This window comes from Moschus berezovskii, chromosome 2 (genome assembly GCF_049115385.1).
Source record: "Moschus berezovskii isolate FMDL1 chromosome 2, NW_MosBer_1.0, whole genome shotgun sequence".
In the NCBI taxonomy this organism is placed as follows: domain Eukaryota; kingdom Metazoa; phylum Chordata; class Mammalia; order Artiodactyla; family Moschidae; genus Moschus; species Moschus berezovskii.
The window spans coordinates 15,076,801-15,090,065 of record NC_142461.1 but is presented as its reverse complement, the minus strand read 5'-3'; the positions used below and the strand labels follow the sequence as shown (position 1 = coordinate 15,090,065).

At 45.5% G+C, this 13,265-nt stretch overlaps 1 protein-coding gene and 1 pseudogene across 2 annotated transcripts in view; both read right to left on the bottom strand.

Moving 5' to 3' along the window:
• ZBTB8A (zinc finger and BTB domain containing 8A) overlaps positions 1-13,000 on the bottom strand; it is a 63,527-nt gene extending 50,527 nt beyond the window's left edge. The window contains exon 1 of one of the 2 annotated variants that reach the window (XM_055398135.2): positions 12,635-13,000. The gene's annotated coding sequence lies outside the window, so the exon portion shown is untranslated. Of the gene's footprint in view, positions 1-2,414; positions 2,495-12,634 lie in introns of those variants that run through there. The other variant, XM_088844613.1, reaches the window with a different exon arrangement.
• LOC129538139 (large ribosomal subunit protein uL29 pseudogene) lies at positions 8,567-9,268 on the bottom strand (annotated as a pseudogene).
• Positions 13,001-13,265: the final 265 nt, after the last annotated feature.

Sequence of the window (13,265 nt, the reverse complement as noted above, 5' to 3'; positions counted from 1 at the left end):
AAAGGGATAAAAAACAAACAGAGCAAAAGGTGAGGGAGCTGGGAAGCAGCAAACCTGTGGAGATGGGTTATCAACACTTTTTATGTGTTTACATTTGAAGTACAGCAAAGAATAGAATTGGCTATGAAAAGGATTTTAAGAAATACCCATCATTAAAACAGCAGGGTCTAATTTAGAGGTAAACTAGGACTCTGTAGTTGGCGGAACAAAATAAATAACCTCTTTTTTTTTTGGCTGTGCTGAGTCCTTGTTGCTGCATGGAATTTTTTCTAGTTGCGGCAAGTGGAGGCTACTCTCCTTGCAGTGGCTTCTCTTGTTGTGGAGAATGAACTCTCCAGTGTGCAGGCTCCAGGAGCTGTGGCTCCCGGGTTCTAGAGCACAGGCTCAACAGTTGTGGCACACAGGCTTAGTTGCTTCGTGGCACGTTGGATCTTCCTGGACCAAGGATCGAACCTCTGCTTCCTGCATTGGCAGGATTCTTTACCACTGAGCCACCAGGGAAGCCCGATAACTTTTGAGAACAACTCCTCCCAACCCTAAAAGCTCATCCACTCCTAGCCCCAGTGAGTGAGAAGAGCACTCAGTAAAGGGTATTCACTTTGATAGCTTTAATAGCTGTAACTATTTAGCTTTAACTATTTCAACGATGCTATTTAAGAAAACTAACTAGCACTGTCCACTGTTCTGGGTCTGTGCAGAGGCAAATAAAATTAATTCTGGGGCTTTTTTTTTAAAAGAGAACTGATTTTTGAACATAGTCTGTACCAGAAACAGTTTATATATACTGATGAAAAGTCATCTTTAGTGATAACCACCAAATTCTACCCTAGCAGAAAATTATCTGAGTAGATTTGCAAATTAACCCCCAGGATCCTTTCTAACTTCCTTGTGGAAAATTAAAATGTCCATTTCCCAGACTCCTCTACAGTTATGTTTCCCCATGTGAAATGGGGTCTATCCATAAGCTGTTTCGTGAGATTTGGAAGGCAGAAATGGGGCGGGAGCCATCTTTCTGCTCTTCTGGCTGTTAATGCTGGCAAGCACATTTATGGAAACATTGGGTTTTTCTGCAGTGTTCCAGCGTCCTGAGCCTCACAGCTGTCAAGAGACAAGTTTGGTGGCGACAGCCATCACTAGTTGGTGGGTGTTGAGGGGCGGTTTCAGAAAAGCAATTTCCTGACCCTTGAACTGCAGCGAGCAATGTCATCTGGAATTCAGATGTGGCTGTGGTGGCCTCTTGAGACCCTCCCCCGGAGGACCTGATAGGTAGTCTGGTGCTGGGAATAATTTCTGAAGGCCCACACCTCCCAGCCCTTCCAGTGATTCTGCAAACAGACTAAAATGCTAGAGTGGTTTCTCTTTCCTGCAACTGGGCCCAGATGACATATTAGCACATCAGTTGCCTCAATACATAAGCAGAAGGGTGATTGGTCTGTCTGTGAGCTGCAGTACCAAGCAGTGTGCTTGACGATACATGCTCTGGAATTAGACTGCCTCAGTGCAAATTCTGGCTCTGCCATACATTAACCTTCCTGGGACGTTAACGTCCCTGTACCTTAGTTTCCTCATCTGTAAAAAGGGACTAGCAATAATATCTTCCAGAGTTATGGGACATAGCAAATGAAAAGATAATCTAAGTAAAGTACTGGTTTTTCCAGTAGTCATGTATGGATGTGAGAGTTGGACTATAAAGCTGAGTGCCAAAAATTGATGCTTTTGAAGAGTCCCGTGGACTGCAAGGAGAGCAAAACAGTCAAGCCTAAAAGAAATCAGTCCTGAATATTCATTGGAAGGACTGATGATGAAGCTGAAGCTCCAATACTTTGACCACCTGATGCAAAGAACTGACTCACTGGAAAAGACCCTGATGCTGGGAAAGATTGAAGGCAGGAGAAGGGGACAACAGAGGATGAGATGGTTGGATGGCATTGCCAACTCTATGGACATGAGTTTGAGTAAGCTCTGTGAGTTGGTGATGGACAGGGAAGCCTGGCATGCTGCAGTCCATGGGATCGCAAAGAGTCGGACACAACTGAGCAACTGAACTGAACTGAAGGTGCTTATAACAGTGACTGTCTTAGAAAAAGCCCCTGAGAGATGTTAGCTATTATCACAGTAATAATATTACTAGTTATGCAGACCACTCTAAAACACTGCTTTAATTGAGTTGAAAATGTAAACATTTTAGAATTTTATTACCATACATTTTATTTTGACCTCAAGGATTTTAACTTACACACAAGTGGTCACAGAAAAGATCTGACTGGTTTCATCATATATGTATACCCAGAGAGAGTGACCATTTCAGAACCACAGTGGGGTTCTGCCCTGATCCCGCCCCGCCCCTGGGATGGACTGGCGGAAGGGGAAGTGGGGGGTGGCGGGGTCCGGCAGTGGTGGGGAAGATGGCGTACCAGAGCCTCTGGCTGGAGTACCTGCAGATCCCACCGGTCAGCTACACCTACACCACCGCCAGGGTCCTCACCACCGCTGCTGTGCAGTTGGAACTTTAAAAAAAAAAACAAAAACAGAACCACAGTGTACCTGAGGATAGCAAACTAGCCAACTAATTAGTTACTCTAACTAGTTATTGTGGCTCTCACCCTAAGGAAGAGTAATTTTCTAGAAACAATTTTTGCCATTTTCCCATTACAAATGCTACCTCGTTAATTATGCTCTGACTTTATTTTTTGGGGTTCCAAAATCACTGCAGATGGTGACTGCAGCCATGAAATTAAAAGACGCTTACTCCTTGGAAGGAAAGTTATGACCAACCTGCTGCTGCTGCTGCTAAGTCACTTCAGTCGTGTCCGACTCTGTGTGACCCCATAGACGGAAGCCCACCAGGCTCCCCCGTCCCTGGTATTCTCCAGGCAAGAACACTGGAGTGGGTTGACATTTCCTTCTCCAATGTGTGAAAGTGAAAAGTGAAAGTGAAGTCGCTCAGTCGTGTCCGACCCTTAGCAACCCCACGGACTGCAGCCTACCAGGCTCCTCCATCCATGGGATTTTCTAGGCAAGAGTACTTGCCATTGCCTTCTCCTAGACAGCATATTAAAAAGCAGAGACATTATTTTGTCAACAAAGGTCCATCTAGTCAAAGCTATGGTTTTTCCAGTAGTCATGTATGGCTGTGAGAGTTGGAGTATAAAGAAAGTTGAGTGCAGAAGAATTGATGCTTTTGAACTGTGGTGTTGGAGAAGACTCTTGAGAGTCCCTTGGACTGCAAGGAGATCCAACCAGTCCATCCTAAAGAAGATCAGTCCTGAGTGTTCATTGGAAGGACTGATGCTAAAGCTGAAACTCCAATACTTTGGCCACCTGCTTGCGAAGAGCTGACTCATTTGAAAAGACCCTGATGCTGGGAAAGATTGAAGGCAGGAGAAGAAGGGGATGACAGAGGATGAGATGGTTGGATGGCATCACCGACTCAATGGACATGAGTTTGAGTAAACGCCAGGAGTTGGTGATGGACAAGGAGGCCTGGCGTGTTGCGGTCCATAGGGTTGCAAAGAGTCAGACACAACTGAGTTACTGAACTGAACTGATAAACCAGGGTGCGTGTTATTCAGATTTTTTTTTTCAGCTTCATTAAGATAGAACTGACAAAATTGTAAGATATTAAAGTGTACATTATGGTATCTGATATACATATACATTGTGAAAGGATCCCTCCTACCTAGTTAATTAATGCGTGCTGATTTGCTGAGTTGTGTCTGACTCTTTGTGACCCCATGAACTGCAGCCCACCTGGTTCCTCTGTTCATGGGATTTTCCAGGCAAGAATATTGGAGTGGACTGCCATTTCCTCCTTCAGGGGATCTTCCCAAACCAGGAATACAGCCTGTGTCTCTTGCATCTCCTGCACTGGCAGGCAGATTCTTGACCACTGCGCCATCTTTATCTTTTCTTTTTTTTTGGTGAGAACATTTAAGTTCTGCTCCCTTAGAAAATTTCAATTATACAATACAGTGTTATCAACTATAGCCTCTGTTATACATTAGATCCTCAGAACTTATTCATCTTATAGCTGAAAATTGTGTGCCTTTTTAGCAATCTCACCCTATTTTCCCCACCCTCCAGTCCCTGACTACTTTTCTACTCTGTATCTATGAACTGGACTTTTCAGATTTCACATATAAGTGATAACACACAGTATTTGTCTTTCTCCACCTGGCTTAATTCACTTAGCACATTATCTTTCAGGTCCATCCATGCTGTCACACATGACAGGATTTCTTTTTTGTCATGACCAAATATTATCCCATTATATATAAACCAAATTGTATTTATCCATTCGTCCATTAACAGACACTTAGACACTTATTTAAAACTTAGATTGTTTTTAAAATTTTATCAGAGAGGAGACTTCATGAGAATGAGATCAGTAAGATTTGAAAATTGAAGTCTAAAATTTTAATGTTTAGGCTTAGAATGCTATTCTAATGTACTTATTAAGAAGGTCTTAGATAAAATTATGGCCTGGTGTGGTGTGCAGAAGTGTATTCTGTGTAAAAAAAACAAAAGTGTATTCTCATGATAAAAAAATACATTGTAGATTTTGGAATAAAGCTCCCCCCACAACATGCTGAAATTATAAGAACCCTGTGTTTCACCTTATCCAACAATACCAGTGAGACAGAGGGCCCTGAAGCCAATACAAAGGTGTTTGCTGTACCCTCGACAGTTCAGATGCTGCAGAAAGTCCAGGACTCAAAGCAATGGAGATTTACTGAAGGGTTAAAAAAAACAATGGAAAGAAAGAAACTTCATGCTTTGATTCAATAACTACTTTTACACTCTTCTGAAAATAATACAGCTATATATATTTTTGGGCTTCCCTGATAGTTTGGTTGGTAAAGAATCCACCTGCAATGAGGAGACCCTGGTTCAATCCTTGGGTTGGGAAGATCCCCTGGAGAAGGAAACAGCTATCCACTCCAGTATTCTGGAGAGTCGGACACGACTGAGCGACTTTCACTGTCATGTATATTTCGTTATTTTTTTTTTAATTATCATTTTTTGGCTGTGTCAGGTCTTAGCTGCAACACTTGGGATCTTTAGTTTTGGCATGAAAACTCTTAGCTGTGGCATGTGGGATCTAGTGCCCTGGGCAGGGATGGAACTTGGGTCCCCTGCATTGAATGCGCAGAGTCTTTCTTAGCCACTGGACCACCAGGCGAGTCTCTCTTTCCCTTTTTTTAAAGAAAAAATCTTTTATTTTCATGAGAACAGATATTCTGAAATGTGAAACATATTCATTCAATATCTATTTATTGAGCACCTGCTCAATGCCAGGTGATCCCTGGCCCTAGGAATACAAACCTGATGACATATCAAACATCAGTGCTCTAGAACACCTCAATGTCTATCAGCAGACAGCGAGAGAAAGAAAGAGAAAGAAAGTACTCCTAGGAGAAGGAAACTATAAAACCAAGAAAGCACATGACTTTGGCTGGCAGTGTCCACATGCATGTGTGCCAAGTCGCCTCAGTCACGTCCAACTCTTTGCGACCGTATGGACTGTAGCCCGCCAGGCTCCTCTGTCCACGGGATTCTCCAGCCAAGAATACTGGAGTGGGTTGCCATGTCCTTCTCCAGGAGATCTTCCTGATCCAGGGATTGAACCCTCATCTCTTAAGTCTCCTGCATTGGCAGGAGGGTTCTTTACCACTAGTGCCACCTGAGAAGCAAGTCCACAAAAGCTTCCAAAAGGCAGTAACAGTTGGGTCTTGAAGGATGACCAAAAGTTCATAATGGAGAAGAGGACAAAGGGCATTCTAGACAGAAGCCCCAAGGGCAAAGGCAAAGCAAGTATTAAAAAGCACGATCTCTTCAAAAAAGTTTGCTATGGCTAGAGACCCAGGGTCTGTGAAGGGACAGTGGAAGATGAACAGAGACCAGTATGTAGGTGCCAGCTCCTGAAACCTCTCCACTTCTGTGGGTCTGGACACTTTTGAAGGATTTTAAGAAGAGTGACATGGTTATAGGTCTACCAATCACTAGCTATGTGACTTAGCCAAGTTTCTTAACCCTAAGCACCAGTTTCCTTTTTGTAAAATAGAGATATTGACTGTTAAGAGGTGCTAAGGAAGTCTGTTGAGAGGATTAAGTAAGATAATCCGTTCCGTTCCGTTCCATCGCTCAGTCGTGTCCGACTCTTTGCGACCCCGTGGACTGTAGCCTACCAGGCTTCTCCGTCCATGGGATTCTCCAGGTAACAATACTGGAGTGGGTTATCATTTCCTTCTCCAGGGGATCTTCCCGACCCAGGGATCGAACCCGGGTCTCCCGCATTGGAGGCAGACGCTAATAGCTAAGATAAATAAGGTTAACAGCAATAAGAAATAAAGACAAACAACAATGAGCGCGTGAAGATATGTTTAGCATCAGGAGTCATTAAGGAAATGCAAGTAAAAGTCACAGTGAGATATGACTTCACACCCATTAGGCTGACTACTATAAACACACACACACACACACACACACACATTAGGCTGACTACTATAAACACACACACACACACACATGAAAATAACAAGTGTTGGCCAGGATGTGTAGAAATCAGAACCTTCACGTACTGCTGGTTGGAATGTAAAATGGTACACCCATTTTGGAAAACAGCCTGGTAGTTCCTAAATGATTAAACATAGAGTTACCACAAGACTCTGCAATTCCACTCCTAGGTTTATGTTTATGTTTAAGAGAAATGAAAGTATATATGCCCAGAGAAATGTGTATACAAATGTTTATAGCAGCATTATTCATAACAGTGAAAGGGTGGAAACAACCCAATGTCCATCAACATCTGGGAAAATGGACAAACAAAATGTGGTAGATCCATACAATGGAAAGTTATTCAGCCATTAAAAAGGAATGAAAAACTGATTTCCTATTTGCTACCACATGGATGAAACTTAAAAACCTCAAGCTAAGTGAAAGAAGCCAGTCACAAAACACCATATATTTTATGATTTCATTTATATGAAATATCCGGCAGGGGCAGGCGAGAGACAGAGAGTAGGTTAGTGTTGTCAGGGGCTATTAATGGATGTGGGATTTCTTTATGTAGTAAAGTGTTCTACAATTAGAGTGTAGTGATGGCTGCATAACTTTGTTAATACACTAAAAAACACTGAACTGTACACTTTAAAAGGTGAATTTTATGGTATATGAGTTATATCTTAATAAAAGTAAATAGCTAATATTTGAAGGTTTACGAAGCACATTAGTAAGCATTTTACACCCATCATCTTATTTCAGTCCTCACAACAGCCTCACGAAATAAGTGCTACTGTGATTCACGCGGTATAGATCAAGAAACAGAGGCACAGAGGAATAAAAAGAAAATCTCCAAGACTGCACATGAAGCAAGTGAACAGGCTGACGGACCCCAAACCAGCACTCTTTGAAGTCCTGCACTTTTTTCTGACCATAATGTATGCAAAATGCCTAGGAAGCAGGTGAGCGTGTGTGTGCTCATTCATGTCCAACTCTTTGAAACCCCATGAATCAGGCTATGCTGTCCATGGGATTTCCCAGGCAAGAATACTGGAGTGGGTTGCTATTTCCTTCTCCAGGGGATCTTTCCAACCCAGGGATGGAACCAGTGTCTCTTGCCTCTCCTGAACTGGCAGGAGAGGCATTATTTTTTTACCATTAGCGCCACCTGGGAAGCCTAGCATGCCATTTGTTGTTGTTCAGTCACCAAGTCATGTCTGACCCTTTGCAACCCCACGGACTGTAGGACGCCAGGCTTCCCTGTCCCTTGCCATCTCCCGGAGTTTGCCCAAGTTCATGACAATTGAATCAATGACGCCCTCCAACCATCTCATCCTCTGTCACCCTTTGCTCCTTCTGCCTTCAATTTTTCCCAGCATCAAGGTCTTTTCCAATGAGTCAGATTTTCACATCAGGTGGCCAAAGTATGGGAGCTTCAGCTTCAGCATCAGCCCTTGCAATGCATATTGTATTCAGGGTTGATTCCTTTAAGATTGACTAGTTTGATCTCCGAGGTGTCCAGGGGACTCTCAAGAGTCTTCTTCAGCATGACAGTTCAAAAGCATCAATTCTTCAGTGCTCTGTCTTCTTTACAGTCCAGCTCTCACATCCATACATGACTACTGGAAGAACCATAGCTTTGACTAGATGGACCTTTGTCAGCAAAGTGATATCTTTGCTTTTTAATATCCTAGTGGCTCAGCATGCAGTTAGGGCTCAATAACTATTAGGTATTATTGTTGTGATGAGCCAGTTTCCAAACCCTGAAAAAAAACCCAAAACAGCATGGAGAAACAGTGGGAGAGGCAGGGCCAGGGATATTAATTTAAAGGCTTAATGCAGTTGTCAAAGTAAGAAATGGTGAGGAACTAAATTAAGGCATAGAGACTGATAAACAGAAGTGATATACAGGAATTTTTCCAAGAAAATAGGAATTGTCCTATAAATTGGGGTAGTTATAACTCAATATACTAATAATTACACCTACAAAGCATTAATGTAACTTGCAATCATAATTGTACTTTTTTTTTTTGCCAGTTTGCTTGTTTTATTGATGCCTGGATGCTCAGGCCTTGACCGCATATTTCTGGAGTGGGAACAGCCATTCTTTCTACCGCTGCTTGTTGGTTTTCAGGTTCTGTTCATGCTTGGTACATGGCTCGTGATTTCTTGGGTCGCAGATCAGAGGCTTCTTGCCCTTACAGATTTCCTGAGCTTCTCTTTCTGAGTCTGGTTAATGACAGTGAGTATACTGGCGATAGATTTGCAAACGAGAATCTTGGAGAGTTCGGAAGCCTCACCACCTGTCACTTTAGCTACACACACCTGGGACAGCTCCACCTTCAGGTCTTCCAGCTTTCTTAGCAGCTCCTCATTCTTCTTGCCATGAAGGTCTTGAGCCTTTTTCTTGGCCATGGGTGTATAGTCTGCCTCTGCCGCCTTCTCAGAGGGAAAGAACCATAATTGTATTCTTGAGTCATCAGGAAAGGTTTAGGTTATTCTCAAAGTATGTGATTAAGTCATGGAAATGGGTAATATGTTTCAAATTTTCTTTTCAGTAGATTGACCTTATAAGTTGAAACAGCTAGTTATATTAGTTCATGCAGATAGTCAAAATTCAATTGAGGATTTCCATGGTGGTCCAGTGGTTGGGAATCCGCCTCAATGCAGGGGACATGGTTTCAGTCTCTGGCCAGGGAGATTTCACATACAACTAGAGAGTAGCCCCTGCCTGCCACAATTACAGAAAACTCGCACACAGCGACAAAGACCCAGTGCAGCCAAAAATAAATACATAAAACTTAAATTTGAAACATTTTAAATATCTGTAAGAGTTTAACCTATAACAGTCCTAAGAATATTAAAGAATTGATGATTCCCACCAAGTTCAAGATCTTTAAAGGTGGATGAAAAAGACAATATACATATTTTAGGAATCATAAAGTTAAAAAGTCTTTGGAATAGAAGGAAAAGACATGCATTTCCACAAGTAAAGGAAAGATTTAGGTAACAAATATAACTCTTATTATGGTTGTGGGCTAGAAGACCATCTTTTTAAAGGTGCCTGTGTGCTCAGTCATGTCTGATCTTTGCGGCCCCACGGACTGTGGCTACCAGGCTCCTCTGTCCGTGGAACACTGGTAAGAATACTGGAGTGGGATGCCATTTCCTCCTCCAGGGATCAAACCTGCATCTCCTGTGTCTCTGGCATTGGCAGGTGTTCTTTACCACTGAAACACCAGGGAGGCCCCCTTCTAAAGGTACATAGCTATTAATTAAGAATTTAATGTATCACCAATACAAAGGTCACAAATACAAAGTTCAGTCTCCCTGGGATAAGTCCCTGGGCCATGAGAAACTTCAGCAAACTGGCGTGGTAATTGTATGGATACATATGTTTTAACCCTGTAAATCAGAATTAAGAAACTGCAATCAGAATTAAATATAAAAATGTTAAGAAAATAAAAACCATATTTGAGGAAAGTCTCAATGAGAAGATGGCATTTAAAGTAAAGTCCAAAGATGGTGAGTTATTCAGGTATCTGGAGGAAGGGTGTTCCAGGCAGACGGAACAGCAAACGCAAAGGCTCTGAAGAGAAGCAGGCAAGGAGGCTGGAGAAACATCGAGAGCTGGGGAGGACTTCCCTGGCAGTCCTGTGGTTAAGACTCAATGTTCCCAATGTAGGGCGTATGGGTTGGATCCCGAGTCGGGGAGTTAAAAGAAATTTAGAAAATGGAGGGCTGGGGAGAGTAATGAAAGATGGAGTCAGAAAGGAACAATAGATTGTGGGGCAGTAGGACATCATGGGGCTTCCCTTGTGGCTCAGCTGGTAAAGAATCTCCCTGCAATGCAGGAGACCTGGGTTCAGTCCCTAGGTTGGGAAGATCCCCTGGAGAAAGAAAAGGCTACCCACTCCAGTATTCTGGCCTGGAGAATTCCAAGGACTGTATAGTCCATGGGGTCGCAAAGAGTCAGACACGACTGAGTGACTTTCACAGGACATCATGGGACCAGTTCCTGTAGGACTTGGTAGACTCTTTAGGGGCTCGGGCTTTTGGTCTGAGTAAGACAGGCAGCCACTGAAGATGAGGAGCCACTGACCAATTCCAAGCAGAAAAGTGACAAGAACTTTTCTCAGGGGGATCAAAAAACCCGTACCAAATCCTTAATTATTATAAACAGGTCACTGAAAAGGTTGAGCCTACTAGACATAAATTCCATTTTACCTAGAAAATAAGATTTAAATGATACAGGATGAATCAAGTATTACTCTATCTTACAGAGTTTGGGGGCTCAAATCATTATCAACAGCAGAGCTGGTGATTTCAAGGCTGCAAGATAAGTTCTGTCAGAGTGCCCTCTGTCATGGGGTCAGAAATTCACGACTTGAAAGAAGCCAAGGTACTCATGATACCTCGGTCTAACATTTCACAGCCTAACCCAAACATGCCGAGGGTGGCAGGTTAGATTCTCACTTCCCATTTAGCATTTGTGTGGCGAGGCGTACTCCCAGGAATAAGGGTATCTGATTCCTGGTTATAGTCTGCCTGACAGCCCTTCAGTGAAGGGCTCTTGCTCCAGGGGTCCCCCAAACTCAAGCCTTATCTGAGGCTCTGGAAAGATTAGAGAGGAAGTTTTGAGCCTGAGGTTTATTCTGCTGAGGATTTTAGACTTGTTTCTGATAAGATCGGTTAAGGTTTTTAGAGCGTGGGAACGATATGACTTGCTTACTTAAAGACTCTAGAGGTGACTTTAGGAGGAAATGAAGAGCAAGAACAGGAGGCAAGGGCGCTGGAAGCCTGCCACTGTTCACCTCTTGGCTTAACGTTTAAATGCTTAATGCGTTTCCTCACCTAGAAAGTGGAAAAACCACCGGCCTGACTGGATGGTTGTTTTATGTGAAAATAAGTGAAATAATTCATATAGGCGAAAGCACTCCATTTACTAAAGTCCTGTAAATATAAATGTTTATTAAGAACAGAAGTAATACTGATGTGTGTAGTTTAAAAGCCCAATAGGTGAGACTCTACCGCTTGCAAACGCGTTTTGGACTAAGCCTAACATAAAGGTTATATGTCTACTATATTTCACTTTAAAAAGAAAAACAAAAGCGGGGGGCGGGGGGGGGAACCGCCTTTGAAAGATACAGAACCTGGCTACTGGCACAATCAATAATAAATAAGCGCATTTGAAGGCGAAGATACCAAACCGCTATTAACTTACAAAAGATGCCGTCTACATAGGCAGAAGGTGCGTATGTGTGAGTCCGTCATAAAACAGTAATTACAGCACAGTATTAGTTAGGTATAGTAAGTCTGCTTGGGTTTAAGCCCGGATCTGTCGCGTCACGATATAAATCCAAAGGATGGAAGATGTACGGAGAAACTCGGACTCCTGGGCGCAAGTGACAAGCCCCAGACCTCGGCCGCCCCATCCGGCGGGCCACCCATCACTGGCCGCGCAGCCCGAGCCCAGCCGGCCGCCGACCCTCCGGGAGTCCGCGGCGCCCGACGGCTCCAGACACGCCCGGCACCCGCCCCGCGCCGCCTTCCCGCCACCGCCGCCAGGAGGCTCCGCGCGCCTTCCCGCCTTTCCCCGCGCCACGGCCCGGCCGGGCCGGGCGGCCAGGCGGGCGCGGCGCTCGGCGGGGGCGGTCGGGCGGGCGCGGGCGGCGACGGCGCGGCCATTGTCCCGCAGCCCCTCCCGGGCGCGCAGGCGGACAGGGCCGGGCGGCAGGGCGGGCGCGGCGGCCGCGCGGTCCGGGAACCGGTGCGCCCCGCCGCCGCCGCCCGCCTCTCCTCGCCGGCCACCGCCGCGAGGCCAGGTCCTCGGCGCCGGCCGCCCGGCCGCGCCTCCTTTGTGACCGTCTCCAGCCCCTCAGAGCCGGCGCGCCACCGCCGCTGCGCCCGGGGCTGCAAATGGCGCCCGCTCGCCTCTGCGCCTCCCGCCGCTCTCCCAGCCCGGGGACGTCCGGGGGCGCAGCGCCCGGGCCGCATCCCGCCGCCGCCGCCCGGGGGGCAAAGCCCGCGGCGCCTCCGCCCGCGCCTCCGCCCGCAGCCAGGCTTGCGGGCCCGTGCGAGGCTGCCCCGACGCCCCGCCCGCCCTCCGCCCGGGCGGCGCGCAGCCACTTACCGCGGGCCGCGGCGCAACGGCGGGTCGCGCGCGCGGGCTCGGGGGAAGATTCCCGGTTGTCGGCGGGGGAATTTCCCCCTTTCGAAGCCGTTCTTTTGCGCCCTAAAACAAGTAGCCCCAACGTGAGAGAAACAAAAGGTATTTGCTGACGTGGGCGTTGGACAGAAACGCCCGAGGGCTGGGGACACAATTAAAGGGGCAACGCACAGATTTCAGGCACCAACCAGCAGCTTCGCCCACTCCCCCTGCCCTTCCCTACACCCCGCTGCACGCTCAAGAGGCACTGGGGTGCCCAGATCCCCGAGCAGTTGACTACGGAATCATTATTTAGTCAGGAGCTTAAATTTTAAATTGTACTTTACGTTGGGAAAGGCGCCTCCGGAGGGCAGAAGGGCTGGATTTCTAGGATCTGGGGAATTTGGTTTAGGAAAGAGGGAGGGACTTAGGCGTGCCCACAATTACTGTATAAGTACATGTGACATTATTGTACTTAAGTTTAGCAGCGTCAAATGGAAGAGATCTGTACAGAATTTTTCCTTTTATTGAGGAAAATTTCCTTTTATTTTAGTCGGGGATACCTTTTCTAAATCTCTACAGGTCACAAGCATTGCATTTTCTTTGAAGAGGCTAA